Source organism: Hyaena hyaena, unplaced genomic scaffold (assembly GCF_003009895.1).
Source record: "Hyaena hyaena isolate Hyena2069 unplaced genomic scaffold, ASM300989v1 scaffold_415, whole genome shotgun sequence".
Taxonomy (NCBI): domain Eukaryota; kingdom Metazoa; phylum Chordata; class Mammalia; order Carnivora; family Hyaenidae; genus Hyaena; species Hyaena hyaena.
Window position 1 is genome coordinate 528,798 of NW_024081048.1, and position 25,702 is coordinate 554,499.

Genomic DNA, 25,702 nt, shown 5'->3' on the forward strand with positions numbered 1-25,702 from the left:
TTTTTAAGGCTTCAAGTATACATACCATGTTAAAGGATTCACTAAATTTGAAGAGTAACTTTTAAGTAGAATATCAAAAATTCTAGAGGAAATAATTGAAGCAGAGGGAAATGCAAGGTGTGAATGCAGGAACCACTTCCCTGAAGGACAGACTTCATGCAGAATTGAACTGACAGATAAGGGCCTTCAATAGTGGTCTAAAGAGGTTAAAGTCCATTCTCTGATAATTGGGTACAATTAATGTATTATTGTAAATAAGTCATAAAATCTAACTTATTTTTAGAAGATTAATCTGTGAACAGTGGGAAGGATAAAGGAAAAGGGAGCGATTCTGCATGCAAGAAGGTCAATTAGGAAACCATGGCAATGGTCAAGGTAGGTTGGAATAGAAACCTGACTTGGGTAGAAGCAATGAAAATAGAACACAGGAGACAAACGGAAGATACGTGGTGAAGTTAGAATTGTTAGGAACTGGAAGATGATGGGGTCCATGGGGAACAGTTTCAGGCTGAGTGATAAAAAGCACAATGATATAGCTCTGTAGAGACTGGGGACACGGTCTCAGAGACAGGGAGGCGGAGACGTATGTTCAGGGCAGCAGGATAGAGATGTCCACAGAAATGCAACACGGAATTATATCACTGTGGGTCAGTCAGAACACAGTATCTCCCAGCTCAAGATTTGAATCGATGGAGAGATCAACTCAAATCTGGCTACCTGGAACACTCTAATCATGAAGCAGGTAACTTAACATTACTAAACTTCCATTGAAACTTGTTAAATGGTAAATATTAGTTTTATCTTCAAAGTTTAAAAAAAAATCACATGACACAGACACTTTACTAGTATATAGAGAATTCTCAAAAATGCTAACTAAACTTACTATTAAGATAGAAGTTTAGGGTAAAAAATACACTTGGGGATTAACTGGCAAGGTGCTAAATTAAGCTCACAGAGTAGGATATGTTGCCAAGGAAGAGAAGATATAGGAGGAAAAGAGCAGGGATAGGCCTAGACCTTCTTAGATGCCTACAGTGAGAACACAGACAGAGCAAGGGCAATCCAAAAATGGACAGGAAAAGTACAGCTAAGAAACTGGGTATCAGATCTTTATGTGAAAAAATATATATACAGAAAAAGAAAATTAAGTGAACTATGATCTGAGGACTGGAGGTCTTTGATCCCCCCATTTCTCTTAAAGAAAAGAGGATAACACTATAGTGTACTAGACACTGCTTTGTACAATTGCTCACTCAGCAAGTACTAAGGGTTGCCTGATTATTAGCTGATTATTATGTGATAACATCAAAACAAAATACTACAAACAGAAAGTGCTACAACATGGAAGTAATAATTATAGCTACCAAGGCTCCGTGTCTGATTTTAAAAACCGAAGGGACATCTGCTTAGCTTCTACCATAATTGGCTACCAGCCTGTTGTTTTGTTGTGCTGGAAGAAGGACTTTATGTTCTGTGGATAATATTTGCTCTTGGTCCAGGGGGACCCAAGTTTCCATTAGATTACAAGCTCTATAGACAGAGTCACATGTATGCAAGACTCTTGCATGATTTCTCTAGTTCACTTTAAATTTTCTTTTAGTACTGGATTCTTTCAGGGTTTTTTAGTTCCTCTTCTCTTAGAACTAAAAATCCCCTGAACTTCTAGCCTTTAAGGTGTCACTTGGTGTGTTGTGACTCCTCCTGTCATAGCTTTGTGAAAACTTTCTATGATAACCTAAACAAACATAGAGAGATGTTTTTACAGTATAACCATTCACTCCTGCTCACACTGTACTTAATTCTACTCATTCATTTCTTCATTTATACTACCTTTCATTCAAGAAATCTTATTTCACCATTAGCTCTGGGCTAGATGTATTCTCACGTGTTATCTGTAGAGTAAGTGTGCATGTTAAGGTAAAGAATGATTTCTGGAATCGCTTCAATTTAAAGACTTCTTCAATGAATTATTCTTCTTTCCCTTTCTTTATACACCAGAACCACTACCATTACCAAGATGTGTTGATTTTACCTTCCAAATATTTTTTAAATCCATGTGGGTATTTTCCTCCATTTTTCCTCCATCCATTTTTGGTCAAGTGACCATTCAAGTCAGTAATAGCTGCCTTACTGGTTTCCCCACATCCATTCCTACCTCTCTTCAATCCTAGCAGCCATGATGCTATCAGAGTTTGTTTTTTAAATGTAATTCAGATTCAATCATATATCTGTCTTGAAATTCTTCAAAGTATTCCCATTGTTCTTAGGGTAAATCCTTGCAAATATTATATCTGGCTCTTTCCTAACTCCTCTGAATCATCTCCTTTTACTCTTCCCCATCTCTCTGATCCAGCCACATTGGTCTTCTGCTTCCTTCCTGTCCACGGCAGACCGCTTACAGTTGCTGGCTTCTTACCTCTGTATGCTTCCCTAATTCGCTGCTTCTTAAAATCTACACTCACTCCTAGAAATTAGTGTGTGTTTGTATGTGTATGACACATATCTATATACATTTGAGCTCATTGGTAAATAAAGAGCCAAAGTTGTGCTCTCAAGTATCTTATTGTTTAGTGAAAAGAGTCAGGCATTATTTAAGAAATCCCAATATATAACCATAAACTGGAATAAATTGAGAAGGGATGTTACATTGTGGTAAGATAAAGCTAAGAGGTCAGAGAAGCTTCCCTAATACTTAATACATAATACACACACACACACACACACACACTTTCTTAAATAATATGTATACCTCTATATGTAGATATATATCCATATCCATACACATATACATATATAAATAATTGCTTACAATTTATATACACATGTATATGATCACACACATATACAATATACGTACATATATATGTATATTAGAGAAAGCTCTCTGATCAGCGTATCACAAAGACACTTTCATTATTTATCCCAGCTTATTATAATACATTATGATTTGTTAAATGGTGCTTGTTTTCCTTCACTAAACAATAAGATACTTGAGAGCCTAAAGCTTGGCTCTTATTTAGCAATTTTTCCCCAAAAGAGAAGCACAATCCTGTATACATCCACAGATTTTCAATACATCTTACTGTTGAATTAATAAATGATTAAATGACCACCCATCCAACTTAAAAGGGAAGAATGCTGCTTTAGGGCTATATTATTTCATGTAAAGTTTTGGTAAAACTTTTATAACTAGTACAGATGACATTGGAAGAAAGATAAAAATAAGCCTATGAAATTTAGCAATAATTTGAGGCTTCAAACACTTAAAGGAAAAAGCAAAGAGAACCACTGTTAGATTATTTTTAATAGTACAGATTTCAATTGATCCTCATTACTTTTGAATAACAAATGGAGCTAGAATTCTCTCTTAAAGTCAGTTTTGAGAATAAATGGTAAGAAAAGCTTTACCCTAAGCTGATGTTCAGAATAAAGACATCTCACACACATACAGGTTTGAGGAGAGCAAGAGAAAGTTACTGTTAATTCTTTGTCACAGCTCTCCTGCAGGTAAATGCTCCTTATGGAGAAAGCTTTCGAGTGAAATTATACGTTACATTGCTAACATGGGAAAGCAGACAACCAGAAAACCCTGGTAAGAACAGTCTGCTAATTGAATCTGTTACAAATGAGCCCCCAAATGTCTTTCAGATCCTGAATATACACATTAAGCAAGCTGATAATAATCCAGGACGTCTTCCAAATACGTTTTTCCTAAAAACAAGTTAGCAAGGTTAATGTGTTGAAGTGTCTTGAATATTTTCATTGTTTTCAAGTGCATACAGGGGTTTATGCCAAATTTTCCCAACAAGGCCACAAACTATTCCTTCCCTGTTATGTTACAGAGCCAGGGAATCAGAAACACTTTATTGTTAACTCTTACACAAAGGACAGAAATACGAAATAAGGGAGAAATCTTTGATTTAAAATTTGAGTTTCTCTGAAGAGCATTTTTTAAAGCATGTTATTAACTCAAAAGTCCTAAACACATTCAGCATGGCACGCTTAAAGGTGAAGTCAATTCTGTTATTAATACTTGATGAAGCCCAGTGGATGATACTGGTTGGATGGAGAAGAAAGATGCCTAGAAGAATAGCACCCTGAAGGCATCAGAGACATAGGATTTGGAGTTGTTGGGAGGAAGAGAAAATATGAGTATTCTTAATGCCACTGTATTGATTATGCTTTGCATATCTTGTTTTGAGATGAACTGCTTGTGTTGGAGAAGAGATTTTCACAAAGAAATGGGAAATTCCATAATAACATCTTGTGAGGAACAGGCTATCAACAGCTGGTAACGGCTGCTACCTGCAGCAGGATTATGGGTTCAACGTTAATGCCTTAAAGTTCTGCCATTCAGTATGCAGCCAAAATCAGATGAGGTTTTGTCTGGTTCAAAAATTTAGGTTCATCAACACTTGAAAGGCAACGGACTTAAGGAGGAAAGAAAGTCTTGGGTTTGACATTCTGTCAATGTTTAAGTTTTAAGATAGTTGATTAAGAAAATTTCTGATGATTCTCTCGATGGAGGGGTCAGAGATATCTTGTCCTTGTTCGTTATCCCAGAGCCAGTCTTTTGTTGGTTTGTTTTTTAGTTCAGTACACTAGTATTCCTTCCTTTCCCTCGCCACCCACTGCTCATTAGCTGGGGCCGAGCAGGGAGTGAAGAGCTGAGTGTCAATGAATATATAATTCATGGAAAGGAAATTCATTCAGGCTTTCCTATGCTTATTTATAGGACATAATCCATATTCCAAGATGATGGTGCTTAGAATATTGGAGGTAGTCTATGATATTCACTGTGATTCACAGAAAATGTGTGATCCTAAGTTCACTGAATTATTGTCTTCTCAGTGTTTTGATAAAATATTTTATTACTAAGCTTTAAGTTTCATAGAAAAGTGTTTTACACACATAGAATGATACTTTATTTTTTGAATAACAGGGTCACATTTTGTCATAGTTGAGAATGTGACCTCCTCCTTTTCTCATGCAAAATCCCCCTGGTGTTGGTGACCTGACCTTGCCAGCTGACTCTGCACATGGGTATTCCTCCCCAATGCAGGTCATCCAATCGCCAACTGCCAGACATGCTATTATGGCAGAGATGTGGCCATCCGTTCTGGCAGGTCAAACCCTGCTTAACAAAGTAACGCAGGCATGAGGCACCTGGGTGGCTCAGTCAGTTAAGCGTCCAACTCTTGATTTCAGGTCGTGATCTCATTGTTTCCTGGGTTCAAGCCTAGCTTTGGGCTCCATGCTCTCAGTGTGGAGCCTACTTGGGATTCTCTCTCTCCTCTCTCTTATGCTCCCCTTCTCTCTCTCTCTTTGTCTCTCTCTCTCAAAAATAAAGTTAAAAAATTAATGAGGGGGCACCTGGGTGGCTCAGTCGGTTAAGCGTCCGACTTCAGCTCAGGTCATGATCTCACGGTTCGTGGGTTTGAGCCCCGCGTCGGGCCCTGTGCTGACAGCCAGCTCAGAGCCTGGAGCCTGCTTCAGATTCTGTGTCTCCCTCTCTCTCTGACTCTCCCCTGCTCATGCTGTCTTTATCTCTCAAAAATAAATAAAATAAAATAAAATAAAATAAAATAAAATAAAATAAAATAATGAGGATGAGTTGTTGAAAAAGATAAATTCAAGAGATGAGAAATATCTCTGGCTAGAGTCGTGCCTTACAGACCTATCTTTTCCTTGTGCTGGGGACATAATGCTTTGGGGATTTCCTGGTGTCATAGCAATACTCCACAGGGACCATTTCTGTATTTTCCCTAAGTTTGTCTTAAAAAAATAAAGAAAGAAGCTTTGGAATTATTTGCAGGATGGCTAATCTGATACAGATAAAGCATGGATGAAACTCATTTTTAACCCGTAGCTATATTGTATGATGGAGAAAAAAACATACTTTCAGTCAAAATCCTATGAGTTATACTCTTATATGAACCACTTAGTAGCCATATGTCCATTGTCAAAATCTGCCCTTTTAAGTTCTAATTTTCTATTCTGTAAAATGGGGCATAAAAATATTAACTTGATTTGAAGGGATATTTTTGGATTAGGAAAAGAGAATGAGATGATATGATATCTACTTAACAAAGTGCCAAGAATATAGACAGTTCTCAGTACATGGGACCTATTAATAAAATAAAACAAATACTAGTTTTGGTAATTTGAAAAAAGAATCCTTCTTTCTGGGACGGTCAGTACTACTAGTTACAGATCAGCTTCATGCAGAACGTCGTAACCTAAAATCCATTATTTTTCTTTAATGCCGTTCAGTAAAATATACTACAGACTAAAAATATTTAATACCTCAAAATCTCAGGGGAGCAGTATGACTTTCCTAGTTTCTCTGTTCAGTTTGTTCTAATATAGAATTAGGGATCCTGAAATTATGAATCCCAGAGAATGATTTATTGTTAAAAAATTTGCCATTATATCTTCAGAGTAAGAATTTTAATCATACCTTCTCAGGCTGAAGGTACATTATGTTTACAAAGGGTACTAAGGAAAATTCAATTTAAATAAGCTATATTACGCAACTATACCAAAAGCTTAACTTAAACCAAAGCACCTGGGCAGTGCAGGACACTTTCTGCCTCAATAACTGAGGAAAACAATAAAGAACCAAATCACTACTTACAGAACATAGGAGAAAAGATACTGGAAAGTTTACCAAATAGATACTCACATTTAAGGACACACTGCCAAAGATCCTTTTAAAAAAAACCTGAAAAAATAATTATTAATGTTCACAATTACATTTCTTTTATACCTCACCAAGAAAGGAGAATTTGAACCTGTCTCTATACTATTCCACAAATGGTAATTATAGAGAGAAGTAAATTGATTATTAATGGTTATTTGAATTCTCATGTTTCAGAAGCACTGAAACTATTTTTTAAGGGGCATAACAGGTTTTAACAGGAAAGGATTAATGGTTTTATTTTCCTCAACCGAGGCACAAAATGAATGAGATTTTTCAAGCTAACTTTCATTCCATCTGGCTCAGGTGTCAGGGATCTATATTTATCCTGTGTTAGGCATGCGCCTGAAGTGCTGGAAGGCTCAGGCTGTCAATGGCTTTCAGATGTCAGGATAACCTTAAAGACAGATGAATGGTCAAGACCCCGTGCCTAGTTTTTGAGTTCTCAGCTGCCGCGCTGTGGAAATCATGTGTTTATTTTCTGGGTCTCCTCCTACAACAGTCTCTCTCAAGCTCACTTCAGATCCTACATCAAGACAAGCAAGCTCCCCTAGAAGTTGGTGAGCAAAATCATTTTTGTTTAGGGGTGTGACTATCAAGGTCTTTGTGGTTGATGGGCTATTATCTGGTAGATATTAATAATTATTTTTAACTCTTTAGGAAGATAACTACTATCTGTTGTAATATTTAGTCTATGATGCTTCTTTTAACACTTGTAAGCTTTCAATGAAATAAATGAATAGACTTTTGACACTTAAATTTAACATTTTCACTAGTGTCTAAATTCAGCCTATGAAATGTCCATTTGCACATTTTCCTGGCTTTTATTTAGAAACTATCAGAAAATGTAAAATTCTTATTTCAAAAAGTATAATTTGACTGGCAATCTTACTCCGTCAGATTCTCTAAGTTGATATGGCTATACCAATCTAGACTGAGTTATCCTATTTAAATTGCTGTTTGCCTTCTCACAGGATTTTTAAAATAGCCTTCCGAAAAGGACACTCTAAAGCACAATTAAAATTTTCTGTTCCAAAGTGGAAAAGCTTTTTTTTTTTAATGAAACTAGAAATTGAATGAACTTTGTTCATGGGGCTCTGAAGATGTTTTTATGGCACACTGTCAAGACTAACATGTATATTTAAGAACTAATTTAACAGAGTCAATCCTCTAAACAAACTGACTCTTAGAAGGAAAGAAGAAAATATTCTCTCCATATATAAACATAATGATCATTAGTGATCATACAAACTATAGTGAATGTGGGCACTAAATAACTTATTTTGGAAGGAGGGGATTTTGTCACATAGCAGAACTTTGTTACATGGTCTGTTTCATAGTATGGGTACATAAGACCAGAAAACATGGCAGAGAATGATAGAGGAGTTAGTTAGGCAGAGAGGAAGCTTACTGACCTGCTTATTTAGAGACAAAACCAGATAATGACTTAAAATCAGTATCCTCTGACTCCCCATGCTATTTTGCAGTCTCCAAATGAACTGGGTAGAATGCTTTCCCTTTTAAAGAAGATCATTTCCTTGTATTCTTTGAAGAAATGGTCACTTGGAGCTGTGCTGAATTCTGGGGAAAGCATTCTGAACTGATTCTCAGAAAAGTGTCAACTTCCTGTTCACTTCCTGTGTGAGAACCCAGAACTCAGGTGGGACATGGATCAGGTGAAGAGAAATAGGCGGCCTGTGATGTTCTCAGGTATAATGACTGACTAAATAATGAAAGTGAGATTTGTGAGGCAGTACTTGAGACTCCTGTAATCTTGGCAAGGAAAGGAGAAATATTTTCAAATGATGTACAACACAAACACTAATTATTTGGAATCAGATCCCACTGCAAAAGACAATGACAACTTTGCAGCTAACTGTTCTGAGAGTTTAAGGAAGAAAGCAAACACCTGAGGATAATAAAACAATTTTCACCTGGGAAAAGGTAAGCTCATGAACTCGAAAGAATCATTTTCAAGCAAAAATGGGGGGTGGGAGGGCGAGGCTTTCCAGTGACTAGCAAATCAACGGCAAAGACCATTTAAGACTGCAGAATAGGCCAATTAAACGGAAGAATATGGTTGTGTTATTTTTTTTTTGAATGAAGAAATACATAATCTACTGATGTTAATGTGACTCTGGGTAATTTTGCTTTTAGTACCAATTGCTAATTAAAATTACTCATTAAGGAATTTAATCTTAGTGTTTGGAAGCTAAGTTTTGGAGATTTCTGAAATTAAAAAGAAATGCTTTAAAATGAATGAAAAGGGAACATGTTTTTTTATTAGTCAGTTGTTTGTTTTTTATTAGTTTTCAGAGGAAAACTGCAAAGCATGTCACCGCTTTACTACAGCTTAAAAGGAGTGGTGGGCAGTGAGGGACAGGGAGCTACTGCAGGTAGAGGAGTGACACGGTTTTCATCAGGGTCCTGGAATCCTAAATAATTGTGGGTTAAGAATGATTCTCTCCATCACAAACAATGAACTGTTATTTATCAGAAAAATGAAATGGTCTAAAACTAGCATAAGTGCACAGAGAATATTAAAAGTAAATAGTTGAGTAAATAATCAGTTTCACTGTTTGGTGTGTTGTATCAAAGGGCAGAAACTGACTAAGCCACTAAAGTTTTTCCTTTCACAAAAGGCTATGAGTATGCCACTCCTTCCCCAGCGGACTTCCCAGGCATTTCTTTATGAAGATTGGTAAGGTGGATTCCGTTTTGTGTCTTCTGACATATTTAGGTGTGTGGAAAATGATCAACACTTTTAAGAAGGTGTTTTGTGGTACGCAGTTGTTTAAAATGTTTTGAAATATACCTAGAGACCTTTGTCACACAAACACTGTCATCCGACACAGGAAATGACAGAAAGTTGGCAAGCATTATTGAGGGGCATAGCAGACAGCTTGGCTACATTCACCAAGGACTCCAGAGTGTCCCCAAATAGATAAGCATTGTTCTTCCTTGAATTCTTGTGAAGTTTACAAGTGGACTAAGAACAGTGCTTTAAAAAAATATTTGTTTCATCTCTTAATGTTGCTTTCCTCATTAAATCTTCCAAATATAAGTGTTACAAATCTCCCATTATAATTTTTAGGGAATTGGACGGGATACTAGTAGTCATGTCATCATTTTAAAAATTAAGAACACAGTCTAATAGAAATGCAGGTAGACACTTATTTACTCTATTCAGGGATTTCATTATGACTCTTTGAAATGTAATAGATCCCATGGTTAAGTGTCCTTCTTGTATCTCAATTTAGGAAGCTTTAGAAATGAAGTAATAAAAGTGAGTTGATTCACTACAGTGGTCCCATAGCACGGACCCTAAACATAAGATCATTTTAGAGCATGCAAAATTTGTAGTGAACAGGATCTTTTCAACAAATACTCTTACTTTAAGAGTGAACCCTAAAATAGCAACCCTTTTTTGGTTGAATACCTGTTGGAGTCAACTATCTTTCAGAGTCACTTATTCATTGATGCATTGTAAAAATACATATGTATGAGCATTCACTGTGTGTCAGGCACTGTTGTTGGCTCTAGAGAATATTATTGACGATCTTGCGCTGGATGTTTATAAAGATACAGGATCGTTTTACAGGTGGTTCTAAATTTTGTTTATATGGAATGAAATATTTTGATGAAAGTTGAAAAACAAAGCTGTTAGTAAATGATAAAGATGTAGGATCATTTTGTAGACACTTTTCTGGCCACGCACACAAGCAGACACCTTAATGATACATCCATCTCCTGAAGAAGACAGGCTGAACGGGTGACATTGTATTACCTTTACGGAATTAGAAGGAAGATAATGGCCAGAGTTGCCTCCTTTGCCTGCTCTCAGCTTCTTGCCATTGCCCCTACAAATGAAAAATACATTTTTAAAATGCTGACTAACTTGCATAAAGCACAAGGAAACCCCTTCCAAATACAGTATTATCAGTGAGTGTGCATTCTAAGCTTTGGGTCTTATAGCCCCTTAAGGTTACTTTTTTGTTGAAATGCTTAATCTGAAATGGGGGACAAACACTAATCCAAATTTTAGCTTAGTCTCTTGGAGGGAAAGACGAAGATCTCTGGCTTCTGTGGAAACCTCTCCGTTCTAGGAGCCTTGTGTTTTTAAGAGCTGCTTGGTCAGAAGTTAAGTCTTAGCAGACACGTGGATGGGCACTTACATCGCAGGAGGGCACATGCTGTGATGAGGACGTGTACAGTGATAAGGGCACTGGACACAGACCTTTGCTACTCCCTAGAGAGGGATATTGGGCTGAGCTGTAAACTCCTGGAAGGCAGGGGTCATTTGTAACTGGCTGTCAGCCCGGGCCAGTGCCCCACACGTAGTAAGCATTCAATAGCTAGATTTTATTCATCTATTCAAAATTATTATGTTTAAATCTTTTCTAACCTCAAATGTCCACCTTCCACTGATTATCTCTAAGGGTCAAGTCCACGGAGCTCATTTATTTCACCTAATATCACTGATTTCTTAGTCCTCTGCCCCCCATCCCCTAACACCCTAATCTGCATGCAAAGCTTAGATGTACTTCCTTCTGGATTTCAGTCTCAGAGATGTCTTCACTCTGTGTGCCAAGTTGTGGATAAAGCTGGAGAAAAACTCAGCTCTGTCGGTTCTGTTCAGGGTCCACTGGCCATCTTCAATATTTGCTAACCTGGCCTCAGGTACAGATTGCGATTTCTCTTCTCACACTTTATGGGAAAGCACAATATGCATAGTAGTAGTTGTTTGCCAGTCTGGTCACACAGAGGCCCAAAATCTTCCCTGGGGTTGGAAGCAGTGGCCGGCTAGTGGTAGAGGCGTGGTCATCATCTGTTGCCTTCCTCAGCCCCTCGGTCAGGGCTCCTCTGTGACTTCATTGAGAGCATCTTGCAAGTTTCTTCCTTCAGTCTTCCAAACCTCTGTGTATTCCATCCTTTTACTGCACTAACATTTTCTGTTTCACCATATGACACCAAGAAAAAAAGGATCAAGGAAAAAAGTAAATCCTGGTATTAAGAGGCAGACTGCAGGAAGCTTATTATAATTATGCTCATTATCTTCTCTACCCCATTAATATTCCTCTTAAGGAATAAAGGTGCCATTTTGTTCTCTGTCTAAAATCTCCCACACAGAACTTCTGTACATAGTAACCGCAAGAACATTTCTGAAGCAGAAATCCTCTAGAATACATAAAAGCAATTGAAACTAACTGAATGGTCTTTTGTTGAAAGAAAACTACTTACTAATTATTTACCATGGCAAAGCAACAGCTATGAAGCTTGGCGTTTTTCTCAGGTTTAAAGTTGGAAGTTGACTTTCGGCAGCTCTCCCGATGTTTACATTTGTTCACAGCAAAAACTGCAAACATTAGAAGTGGGAATAGTTCTTAGCATGCATACTCTTAAACCAGAATCCACTTACTTTTCTACATAAGGCCTCCAAGGCCCACAGATACTCCATGGGGTTTATGCCCTTGCCTAGGCACTGGATGGGCAGTCCCCAGTTTCCCTGTTTGCAGTTTTTCTAGGGTCCCCTCCCCATCAATATCTACTGGGTGACTTCATCAATTTTATAGTTTCACCAATACTTTATATGTTGCAGAGAACCCAAATCTACATCTCTTGGCCCCAGTGCCTGCTGGTCATTGTCTCGATAAGGATGCTTTATATCTTATGTCAAGAGTGTCTGACCCCTTCAAAAACGTAACCTGGTCTTCTGTTTCATGATATGCATTTTAGGTTCAAAATTAAGCTGTAAGCAGCCCCAAGATAGGTGTGTTGCCATGCTTGAATCTATGCTAGTGTTGAGTAAAATGTATGTACGTCCATATATTCTGCAAATACTTTTAAAACAAATGGATAGGCTAAATAGTTAAGTATATCCTGCCAGTGAAACCAGAGATTATAATCACTTTGATAATAATTTTATAAGATGATTAGTATTTAATGAGAGGCACTGTAAATTTGATGAAGCACCCTCTCTGTAGTCAGACTGAAGAGGTTTGAAATTTGAATTTGTCACTTTGCAGCTCTGTGGCTTTGAGTAAGTTGGTAAACCTCTCTGTGCCTCTGCTTCATCTGTAAAATAGGGATTATAAAAGTACTTCCGTCATAGGACAATTGTTCAAAGTGAGTTACTGTATGTAAGATGCTTAGATAAGTGTCTTTCTTGTACATGATAAGTGCTTAGCAGGGCTTTATTAAACTATTTAATTGGCAAAATAATTAAAACATGGGTAGTGTTATCCTCATTTTAAGAATGAGTAAACAGAGGGGCACCTGGATGGCTCAGCTGGCTAAGCGTCCAATTTCAGCTCAAGTCATGATCTCGTGGTTCACGAGTTGAAGCCCCACGTCCGGCTCTGTGCTGACAGCTCAGAGCTTGGAGCCTGCTTCTGATTCCATGTCTCCCTCTCTCTCTCTGCCCCTGCCCCACTTGCACTCTCTCTCTCTCTCTCTGTCTCTCTCAAAAGTAAACAAACATAAAAAAAAAAAAAAGGGTAAACAGAGAGATTGAGAAACTGTCCCAGGATCTTGGAACTAGTTAAAAGAAAATGGGCCTACCCTCTGCCCACCCTCACATCTAGTTCTGTTATTTCCTTTACATTATTTTCTTTCATCTTGTTACTAGAGCCTGAAACCTGGGACTCATTCTTGACTTTTTTTTTTTCCTCCTTAACCTAGCTAATTATTCGCCAAGGCTTACCTCCCTTCTAAATATCTTCCCATCTCTATTTCTGAAACCTTTCTCAACTTCTTTCTGTCCAGCCACTACTTTAATTCAGACCGTAGACTTTTCTTCCTAGACTATTGGGAGATTTCTTCTGGCTTTCTGTCCGATCTACTCTCCCTGGAGAGCCAGCACCATCTTCTAACCCTGAGTTTTATTATGTATTCCTTTTATTATGTATTCCTAAAATCCTTGAGGAGCTCTATATTGCTTTCAAGAGAAATTGCTGATGGAAAGAATTCCTAGGTATTCAGGCACACATCTCCGTGTGGTTTGTTTATATTAGGGCTTTGTGTTGTCATCTGTGCCTTCCTCTCTAGTGTCCTGTCTTGTCTTTCCAGAACTCACACACAGTACCAAAGCCTTCTCAAAACATCTATACTTCCTCACCGTGTATGTTCTTATGGATGTACATATCTGGGGGGAAGGCCTCTGATCTATTTACCTTCTCCCACTGTATTTACCTGGACCTGTATTCTGACTCTCAAAGAAGATCACACTTCTTCCACCAAAATGTCCTTTATCTTCCTTCCACTGTTCTCCCCACATGGATGGAGGTGTCACAGTGCATCATAATGGTCTTTTTACAAGCTACTTGAGGGTAATGCCAGCATTTTGCTTTGTTCATTCTCCTATTTGGTCCCAATTAGAAGTCCAGACTAAGAATGCCAGAGGAACTTCCTTTACTCTTGCAAAGGCTACAGATGAATGAAACATCTGCCAGCGTCCTGCAGAAATACAAGTATAAACCAGTGAAAACCAAATGATAGGAAGCATCCTCTCATTCCCTATGATAGGAAAGTAGCTTCAAGAGCAACCTGGAATTTTCAAGAATGAGGAAGAGTTTGATCGGGGAAATGATCCAGTATTCTAACAGGTGGAAGTGATTGCAAAAAGCCTGAAGCTAGAATTTGCATATCCTATGGGTTGTGACATGGCGTGATGGGAGGCAGATCACAACCTGGTTCAGATTGCAGGCGTGACCGCCCAGCAAGTGCTTGCTATGTAGGCAAAGGGTTGAGGGCAAGATAAGATTAGGGAAGGACATGCACTATGATGCTGAGCCAAACTCAGAGTCTGATCTAGTTTTAAATCCTTCCTTCTTTTGGAAAACAAGGACTGGCAAGTAAGGACTAGAGACTAGAGAGTGAGACGTATTATCTCCTAGCACTCAGCTCAATTTTAACAGCTATTTAAATCAGACTGGGTTTAGCACGGTCTGTCTCAAAAAAAAAAAAAAAATTGGTATGTATGTGAATAACCAAAAATGTTTAACTTAGTTCTTATAATGCTTGCTTTTGAGCAATCTGTAGTTATATTGCTGTTGTAATTATCTTTGTCATCACCATCATTAGGATCACTCTTGCTGTTTTCTTAATCTACACTCCTACCTTGGACTTCCCACTCTATTGATTACCATAAAATTTTAAGCCCTATTAAATACAGATGTTAAGCCCTTTTAAGAAGTTGTTTAAAATTAACCTACTATTATCTTGATGGCTCTTTACTTGGAGGGCCGTTAGTTCCCTAATTATATGATGCTATGCCCAAGTTTTATAGATATCACAGTAGTATATTATCTTCAATGTTGTGGCTGAGACTCCTTCTCTTTAGTGGGATTTTGGTGAAAAAGACAATATTCTCCCCAGCTTCTTTTGAAACAGGATTATAAAGCTCTTCATCATTTCAAGGTCCTTCAGCTCTTGAGCGTCCTCCCTGTGGCCCGGTTTATGTCCCCGCAGCGTGGCATATTCTTTTATTCTATATTTGATACAGCAGCTCTAACCTCAAGATCTTTGTTTAATGCCATTTGGCACACTTCTAATCATCTCTCCTGTTCCTCATCCCTATGGCATCTTCTAATTTTCCTTCCTTGAAGTTCCATTTAGTCTTCGACAACATTCTGGAGGATTGTGGGACAAAACACACCAGAGCTTTGTGACTGGCACTGGCAGGAAGAGCCAAGCTCAGGAGATACTTTATCACTGTCAATGCTCTTGAGCCAAAGACCTGCAGGGACACACCTGTAGTTGAACAAGTTGAGTTGATTACTCATCTCAAAGAGGGCAGAGTATACCTCAGGGAAACAAGGGTGACTCAGTACGAAGGTGTTAAAAAGAAACCCGTAGAGAAGAGAATTTGGACCTTGATTGGGTGATGGGTTGGGAGTGGGATTAAGGAAAAGGAGTCGTGCTCTCAATTGGTTGTGGTGGTGAAGCACAGTAAATTTACCTCCGGGGGTCTAATAAATCTTATCTAGGAGAACGGAAAAAGAGACCGGCTAAGGCTGCGATTGGCAAAGCAGCATCAGTGACCCGTAATTAGTTGGGAAACGGGGTTGTGTGGTGTCTTAGAGTTCATAATTGCTGTGTTTAGGTGCCATTACAGAGTGCTTAGTTTTTGTCATGAGCTGTCATGATCATAGAGTGGCCTTGTCGAAGGTTGATGTTTTGTCAAATTGTTCATGTTCTACGAGAAGATACCAAGGCCTGGCTGTGAGTACAGGCCAGTGTCCAGAAACAACAAGATCTGGGGCGCCTGGGTGGCTTAGTCGGTTAAGCGTCCGACTTTAGCTTAGGTCATGATCTCGCGGTTCGTGGGTTCGAGCCCCGCGTCGGGCTCTGTGCTGACTGCCAGCTCAGAGCCTGGAGCCTGTTTCAGTCTGTGACTCCCTCTCTCTCTGACCCTCCCCTGCTCACGCTGTCTCTCTCTCCTAGAAATAAATAAAAACATTTAAAAAAAAAAAAAGAAAGAAAGAAACAACAAGATCTACCAGATAGCAGTGGGGACTGGATGTCAGGACCTGTTTTCTCTTTCTCATGACAAAATTCTTTGTTGCTTCAGTAATGGAACTTACCTCTATGAAATTCACTTTCCACTACTTCGGTGATAAGGTTCTAATTGAGTTTCTTTGTAATTTCTCCCTAAGCCCTGTGATATAGTCAGTGCACTGAGTATTTTAATACAAAATCTTATTTATTTGATAGTAGCAATTTGGTCAATGAGAACCACAAGAGATCAATCTGTGTATAATAACTATAACGTGCACAAACTGTTGAAGGAATTGATTCAGTTCCTTGCTTTTACATTATAAAAACTAATGTGTTAAATAAATGAAAAAAATATACCACTGACAGATAAGAAATGAATAAAACCTTAATTTCACATAGTGAATGTTACTTGTGGATAAATGAAGTAGTCTTTCCACTTACTGTATAGGATAAGAGTTTAAGTCTAGGAGTTGGGAATTATTGTAAATAAAGTATTGCTGGAAATACCCATCTAAGTTTAACTTAAATAAATGTGGTTTAAAATATGTCATTTCCTCTTAGATATTCTATATGCCACCTAAAATAATGGAATAATCTTTTTCTTTTACATGATAGACTATGAATGATCATGTTTTACTTAAAAGAATACCCAGTAAGTGGTTCAAAGTTCATGATCGAGTAATATTCAATGTTTTAGTAATGTGTGGATTTAAAATGAGTAGAAACATGAACAAATGTCCCATGCTTCTAATTTGCATTAGACCTTGTTATAAGACTTTAGAGGAGGTGTTGTGGGTTGGGATGGGACCAGTGGGGTGGGGGGAGGCAGTGAGATAAGGCTATAAATTAAGCTTGATCCCACAAGTCACATGTGCCAAAAATACCTTTCTGTAATATGTATTTAAGACATTTGGAATATTGTTAAATATACCACTCTTTTTATATGTATATGCTTTTTAAACATGAGCTGCATAATAAATGCAAGGTTTCAGTCACATATGTAAGATTAAGATTTTCCATCTTTGAGTTTTTTCTATTGGTTTCTTAAAATAGAATCAAGGCAATACAAAATAGAGATTTGTTTTCCACCTCTGCTTTACTTATCATATTATTTTAATAAAGAGAAGTTATTTTCATTGAACATTACAGAATTTGCCCTTGAGTTACCTTTGAAGATATGATCTATACAAAGAAAGATGGGCATTTTTTCCCTCTCCTTTTAATATTTACCCTTTTGCATGATGCTATTTCATCTCTCCTGTTTTCAAGTGAAACATGTAGCTTTGTTTTATGTGAGCCAGGAACTGAGCAGGAAACTGAAATTGAGAAGATAAAACTCAAGTTAAACATTTTATCTCTTAATTAAACAACAAGGCTTACATCTTTTTAAAGATTACAGATGTCTGTTATGAGCCTAGGTGATGTGAATTTTTTTAAGTCTTCTACAGCCAAAGGCAGCACCTTGGATGCCAAATTTGACTGGTTCAATAGGTACAACAAAGTCATAATAACTGATTTAATTCCTTGTTAATAGTAATAAAAAGGAAACAATACCAGTAAGTATAAAAATATCCATTAGTTGGGAAATCAGTATGATTGGAGACCATTCTTCTCTATTTTATGCAGGGTCAAATTTGCATCATGTTCTTGGGAATATGTATAGATTTTAATATTACTATCTTGAAGATCACTGCAGATAAACATAATTACTGCCTTTTGTGATGGTCAAAAGAATATTTTGTGTGCCCAATTTAGCAAGAGATACATATTTTACATGGAAATTGAAACAAATTGAGGTCAATCACTTTTCTTACCCGAAACATTTCTACGCTTGGCGTGTTTCTGCAAACTACATCCATCAAGGATATTCTTAAAATAGTTGTATGACTTCTGCCAGAATAAAATGGCAACTTTCTCCTCTTACTTATATCTAATCTTTGTTTTTCCAGAGCGTATTAGCCTTAGGGGCAAACAGTGGTGATTGGTTTTAATTGTAAAAGCTTCACAGAGTATTTCTTGGAGGGTATCCTTGTTTTCCACTGGCTTACATTCTCTTTCTTCCTTTATCCTTTACCTCTTTAAATGTTCCTAATGTATTTATGTTTTATGCAACCACTGGTCAAATAAATGCACCAAAAAGCAAGTTTATGTAATCTTTTCATTTCTTGCTTATTCCTGACAAGGTCCTTCTGTAAGTTACTGAGCCTAGACTAAGCAAATCACATGATCAGTGTCTCCTACATATTGGGTCATGGCTTTTGCAATAGAGCGCTCCATCTCTTGACCTTTGTTCCCCACCCTTACTTCCACATCTTCCCCCCAACCCCCATGCTGATGCTAAAGTGCTGCCCTGATTCCACACCACTACCTTACAAGCTAAACCGCAGCCTGGAATGTGACGTGGGGAAGGTGAAAAATTAGGAGATTAAATGCTTCCTTATAGCAGCAGAAGTGTGTAAGTGTCTCCGTTAACTGCTGTGCTATTTGTTAGCGTTGTACTATATTTGACACTTCAACCGGTGTCTGTATCAGAGAAGTGTCCCGTCCTAGGTGCCTTTGGCTTCTACTGTTTTGTTTCTTCTCCTACTGAAGCTATTGGTTCAGTTTTTACCCAGTTTTAATGACTTCTCCCAATCCTACCTCTGCCATTAGGCTCCAGAGAGCCATCAAACAAGCTTTTGAGGAGAGCATACATCCCACTCAGGAGAACAACTCCTGGGGCTGGCTTCTCCATTTTATAGCCCTCCTCGCCATGGTTGCCACCACAAGGTGCAAGAACCTTCCTACTACAACAAAGTCTGTCTAGTGACTCCACCTCCTCTTCATTAGACTGAATACAAGTTTTAGTTCAGAACCTTATGTCTTCCCAGTATTGATTAGTCTTCTGTGTAGACTCTCCGCCCAGTTCACTGCCTTTAATTTGACCCTTTATAAATAAAAACTCTTAGCTTGTCATTTCCCGTACTTAATGTTGCTTAATGACTCTCTTCTGCTTACAGAATAAAATTCAAGTTTCTTAGAATCATGCAAGGGGCTTCAAAATCTGGTTTCTGCTCATCTTCCTCACTTTTTGGCATTTCCCTGCAAATAATTTTGTGGTTTTCCAAATACGTCAGACCCTTCTGGCTTTGGATTTATACATGCTGTTTGTTCCCCCTGTTTTTCTCCCTCTAGCATGATTTTTAAAATGTCCACATATCCTTTGACGTCTTTCTCTTAATTTATAGTGTATCTCCTCTCAACAAAACCATCTGTGAGAGATATTTTTTTCATCTTTGTGTCCCAGCACCAAGATCAAAGTCTGAATATACTCAGTGGTCAGTAAGTCTTTAAATGAATATATGAGTTAATGAGTTCCCAAATTCCTTTCCTCCCTTTTAATCCAAAGCTTGGAACTTTCTTGATTTTACTCTTTATAATTTCTCTCAAATAAGCTTAGGGAGAAACCTTCATGAAAACTCTTGGAATTTTCTCCAATGGTAGTTCCCAAGTATAAAAATTATAGGCTATATAATTATTTATTATTTATTAAATCTGAATTCAAGTGCTACGTATTTTGTGTCATTGAATATGTATTGTAACCTCTCAGTATCTCAGCTTCCCCATCTGTAAAATAAATGCAAAATTATGTTATGGTTAAGACTTTAAAACCAAACTACATATATAAAAATCTAGAACTCCATTTCCTCATCTGAGAAAGAAATCATTTAGATTAAATGACTTTCTACATCCCTTGCAGGTTTCAGATTTAGGAGACATGAACTTTGGTCCCTGTTCTCTTACTATCTGTGACTTTGAGAAGACATTTTCAGGTCCTCTGTTTGCTTTTAGCTAAAAATAGAATGGTTGTACCAGATGAACTATAAAGAATCTTATAATTTAAGTTTACTTGATCATCTGTTATCTAAATCTATACCTCCTTTTCCTTTCTTTTGTATATACTTATTACCATGCAGTTTCCCAGGTTTGTTTTTAAAATTATTGACAAAGAAATCTAATTTCAACAGGGGAAAGTGTTCTAGATTTACGGATTTACAGGCTAGGAGCTGGTAGGTAACAGGATATTTAGTATCTTGGTCAAATTCCAAACACAGAAGTAAGTTTTGGTGTGTTGATTTTCTGATCTGCAGAATTCTGTACCAACTACTTGTAAAGACTTCAAAAAATTTTTTTCAATTAAATAGCAACATAGCAGTTTTAGAAATTTCTAGCACCCATTCTGTCCCAGAAACATCAATCTGAATAATTCCTACAATAAAAATACATTTACAAGAGCTAAGGATTCCAGCTGAGGATTTACAGTACCTGTATGAAGCAGGTACTATACTATATTTTTGTAGAGACATTGAGCCGATAGCAGATGACCTCAATCTTTTCACTAATGTAGAAAGTAAAGCAATTTTCTGAGCAGATACATTTCCCAGGGAATTGTTAAGAAAATGAAGATGCACCACAACCAAGAGAGTGAAGAGAAGAGACACAGGTAGGAAAAGAAGTAAAGGATTGGTAAGTAGTTAGGTGGACAACTCAGTTCAGATACCATCTTGTTTTGGGGAACCAGGGTGGCTCAGTTGGTTAAGCTTCAGACTTTGGCTCAGGTCCTGATCTTGCGGTTCATGATACTGAGCCCCACACTGGGCTTTCTGCTACCAGTGCAGAGCCCATTTCCTCTGTCTCCCCCTCTCTCTCTGCGCCTTCCCTGCTCATGTGCAGGTTATTTCTCTCTCTCTCTCTTCCTCTCCCCCCAAAATAAATAAACATTAAAAAACTTAAAAGAAACAGATATAGTATTGTTTTAAACTGTAGTTGATTATCAAATGAACGTGATTGAAAGAAGTCAAATAGTATGTTAGCACCTAAAGAAAAAAGACAATTGCCCTATTTTCCCTACTTCTCCCATTCCCCCTGCCTCTTTCCAGGAGAAAAATGCCTTGAACTGTTTCTAGATAACATACTTACGGTGTCACTCCTTGATTTTATAAAACGCATGGTCTTCTACACATTAGCCTTTCATTTGCTTCTATGGAGAAGGATCTAGGTGTGATAGTACGCCACAGAACCCTTCCTCCATTTCACTCACTTGGCATATTCACCTTCCTTGAGAGTATTGACTCTCTATGTTACACATTTTCTTCAAGGGAGAGCCTCAAGTTTGGAATGAGGGCTTTCTTGTAGAATTTACTTTTTCCTGGTGATGGTAATTACCTCCTAAAATGCTCTGTTATCCTTCTGATCCAATACGACCTTTGCCACCACCATCCCCCAAGACCTGTGACCTAATTCTTATCCCGGAACATCTCTTAAACTTCTTCCTGGAGATTCCCTTTGTCCCTCAGTTGTCAGACCAGCTATTTACTCAATCCTCTGCCTTCTGATTTCTTGGTTTACTTCCTTACCTTGGAGTTTCTGTTCTGGGAGTTCTTTGAACTGCTTAGGAGAGGATAAAAGGCAAGTAAATTTTGGGAACTTGCAGACCTCAAAATGTCTTTATCTTCATTCTTCAAAATGCGTTTGCATACAGAATTGCACTTGGCAATCCTTTTCCCTCAGATTTTTAAAGAGATTGCTTACGTGTCTTCTAAATGCTCAGTGTTCTGACTTGTGTGTGACATTACTCCCAAGTCCACCGGAGGCTTTTAAGATCTTCTGTTTATTCTTGATACTCTGCAACTGTGTGAAGACAGACAGGTAGGACATGGCCTATGGCCATTTCAATCCAGCGAGCTACGCTGGCTTACTTCTTGTACTCTGGAGACTTATATCCTTCAATTCTGGATAATACTCATGCATCCTGTCCTTATTTCCCCATTTTGTTTCTGGATTTATTTTGCTTTCCCTACAAATCCCTTGCAATGAATGGTGGATCTGTTCTGTTCCTGGGATGGTGCTCTCTTGGTTCCTGTACTGATGCCATTACTGTGCATTACGGTGATATTCAAACCGCCTGCTGACTGTGTTATTTCTTTTTTTTTTTTTTTTTTTTTTTTTTTTTTTTTTTTTTTTTTATTATATTTTGAGAGACAGAGACAGAGAGTGAGAGGGGGAGGGGCAGAGAGAGAGGGAATCACAGACTCTGAAACAGACTCCAGGCTCTGAGCTGGCAGTCAGCACAGAGCCCGACGCGGGGCTCGAACCCACGAACCGCGAGATCATGACCTAAGCGAAAGTCGGACGCTTAACCGACTAAGCCACCCAGGCGCCCCTGACTGTGTTATTTCTACAGCCATTGCTTAAATTTTCCTTATTGCTACCTTTTATTTCTTTATATGACTTTATGATTTTCTGTTTCTCTAGTTTCATGATGGAATATCTTCCCTTAGTTGTTTGAACACAGTAATTACAAAAATATTTAGTGTTTTTTATTCCCGTTTCTTATATTTATCCTTACTGTCTCCTTGCCTGTTTTAAACTATGTCATGCATGTCAGAGGTGTACCTCAAATGTTTGGTGATTGTCCATTTATATTTAAAATTGTGGTGTATATGGGGCGCCTGGGTGGCTCAGTTGGTTAAGCATCCGACTTTGGCTCAGGTCATGGGCCCACAGTCGTGGGTTCAAGCCCCATGTTGGGCTCTGTGCTGACAGCTAGCTCAGAGCTTGGAGCCTGCTTCATGTTCTGTATCTCCCTCTCTCTCTGACCCTCCTCTGCTCACGCTGTCTCTCTTTCAGAAATAAATGAAACATTTAAAAAATGTAAAATTTTGGCATATAAATACAGTTCTCCTTCTAGAGTTTCATTGACCAATATGGTGGCCACTAGCCACGAGTGACTATTGAGAACTTGAAATAGACTTAGTCCAAACTGAGATGTGCTCTTTTACTTTTATGACAGTAAAATGAAAACCAGACTTGTAAGACTTCGTATAAAAATAATGGAAAATATCTCCTTAATAATTTTATCTCAATTATTATGTTATAATAATGATAATATAATTCATATATTAATACATGATTTATATATACAGATTACTGTTATAGTTAAGAGGATAATATTTTTGATATTGGGCTAAATGATACATTAATATTAAAACTCGTATCACGCATTTATTTATGCTTTTCATGTTACTAGTGGACATTTCAAAAGCCCTTACAAAACGAGGCTTATGTTCTGCTTCTATTGGACAGTAACACTATAGAGGGATCAAGTAAGTGTCTTGGCCATTTCATTTTCCTCCCCCATTGCCCACCTTCGCTAGGGAGTGATATCATGTTTTCTTTTATACCAGTCAGTTCTCCCAGAAAGGAAGCTTGTCATGTCTTGCTTTCTAAACTCTGGAAGTAGCAATAAAAAAGGAAATCAATATGTGGAATTTCACTTAAAGTTATTTCAGCACAGATCTCCCTCATGCCCCTAACCGAGCTTCCGGTTTTTAAATCCGGAGTTCTTGGCTCAGTGTTGTCAGTGAAGAAACACCCCACCTTTTAACAGCGTGAGGAAGGAGAGTGAGTGGGCTGAGTGGAGTATTTGAAGAGATCCAGGGTGGAGAACTTAGAAAGATAGTCAACGAAGTTAGACTCTGCTTCCATGCCCCCCCCCCCACCCCCCGCATGCTGCTGGTTCATGATCCTATCTGGAATTATTTAGCAGATTCTTTTTGCTTCCTATTGGCTTTCTGTTCTCAGCAGAGGTGTTGAGAATCTGACATTTTAGGGTCCATTATCATGAGTTCATTTGCTTTCTAAATATTGCCTTATTTTCTGGCTTCTCTCCTCTAAATATCTGGGTGGAACACATGTGTTCATGTTTCTGTAAATTCTATTACTTTCATTTTAATGAAATTTCAGGTGCATGTGAAAATAGATTCAATGCCATGAAGGGTATGCATTTCTTTAAAGGGAGAAAACATTACATGGTACAGTTTCAAAATCAAGGTTTAAAATAAAAAGCAAGTTCAATTTTCCATCACTCCAGGAAACAAAATGCTCTATCTTGATGAAGGAATGTGAACTATAAAATCCATTCATATCAAACAAAGTAAAGCTATCATGGTAACCTCGAGAGGGTTTGCATTTGTCTTGGCAGGAGTGAGCCTTCACAGCTGGAAACTTTGGGAATGGCTGTCTGTTGCTGAAATGGAAAGGAGCTTCAGAGTCACAAACTCAGGTGTGCAGATATGAAATTCCCATTTTTTTAATTTGATTTTTATGTCAAACCTGCATTCTATCTGATCCAGCATATTTCATATAGCCACTTCTAAGAAACCCCCAATGTTTTATATTTCTCAGCCATTCCAGATCTAAACTCTCAATTATAGAATTCTCAGTGGATGAGAATTCTCTAAGCTGGTGGCTGTGGCTTTCCCTGTCCTGGTCATGAGCACTTGGCAGATAATGGCCCTGTTTTCCTCAGTTTACTTATACATCCATGTAGGGCCTTGAGCACAGCGGTAAGGTCCCAGGAGCTGAGAAAATGTCAGTTTGTTCTGCCATGTTTTAACCAGAGGTCTGAAAATCACTTCGTCTTTTCCTTCATAATTTTCTGTCAGATTATGCTCAGGCATTTAAGTTTCCCATCACAGAGTTTAAAAATACTTCCCTCTACCCGGAAGGTCAAACCAGGCTTTGATGTTCCACATGCCTTTTTTCAACCATACCAATGACAGTGCTAAATGCTTTAAGCAGTTACCTGATTTTATTTTCTGGGAACCTCACTTCCTTCTACTTATTTATATTCAACTAATCTTCTAGGGAAGATAAAGAATCTGAGTTCTGTGAACATACTCTTAGGACTTCATGTTTTTGTTTCCTACATTTTCCAGTTTTTATGATATGATGAAATGATACTGTGAGATGTTAACCCACATGATTTTAACCCTCCTACCCTCCTCCTTCTCTCTGAGCCACAAAATAGGAAGCTGCAAATTGGGGAAGGACCTTGAGTGAAGACAAGAAATGGACTTTATGTGACTATTCAGTGTTAATAAAGATCTGAAAATCAGTTATGATCAAACTGACCTTTTGTAATTACCATTATTTCAAGGTAGAAAGAAGGGCAATACACGTGAAAAAGGTGGGAACACAGGAGCTTAGATGTGGAGGACTCCCGGAGAGCTGCGGCAAGTCCCTTTTGCCACAGACACTTTCCTAAAGGCAAGCTTTCTCCCCTCCCTCCCCACAGGCAAATCTGAGGCATTCAGAGCTGAGGCATGCCTCAGAGAGAACAGCCTCAGAAAACATTGCGCCCATAATGGCTCCAGAGCTGTGGTGTATCAAGGGCTGTGTGTGATGTGTAGGCAGCTGTTGAGAAGCAGATTCACAGCGCTCCTGGGACCTTACCGCTGTGCTCAAGGCCCTACATGGATGTGTAAGTAAACTGAGGAAAACAGGGCCATTATCTGCCAAGTGCTCATGACCAGGACAGGGAAAGCCACAGCCACCAGCTTAGAGAATTCTCATCTACTGAGAATTCTGTAATTGAGAGTTTAGATCTGGAATGGCTGAGAAATATAAAACATTGGGGGTTTCTTAGAAGTGGCTATATGAAATACGCTGGATCAGATAGAA

At 38.2% G+C, this 25,702-nt stretch overlaps 1 protein-coding gene across 9 annotated transcripts in view; it reads left to right on the forward strand.

The window, feature by feature from the left end:
• The window catches only part of CD36 (CD36 molecule), a 187,887-nt gene that overhangs the window by 92,010 nt on the left and 70,175 nt on the right, over positions 1–25,702 (forward strand). For 2 of the 9 annotated variants that reach the window (XM_039252470.1, XM_039252478.1), the window contains exon 3: positions 11,262–11,380. The exons of 3 other annotated variants lie outside the window; for them this stretch is intronic. The gene's annotated coding sequence lies outside the window, so the exon portion shown is untranslated. Of the gene's footprint in view, positions 1–7,235; positions 7,261–11,261; positions 11,381–21,747; positions 21,887–25,316; positions 25,503–25,702 lie in introns of those variants that run through there. 4 more of the 9 variants (XM_039252480.1, XM_039252476.1, XM_039252475.1 and 1 more) reach the window with 4 other exon arrangements.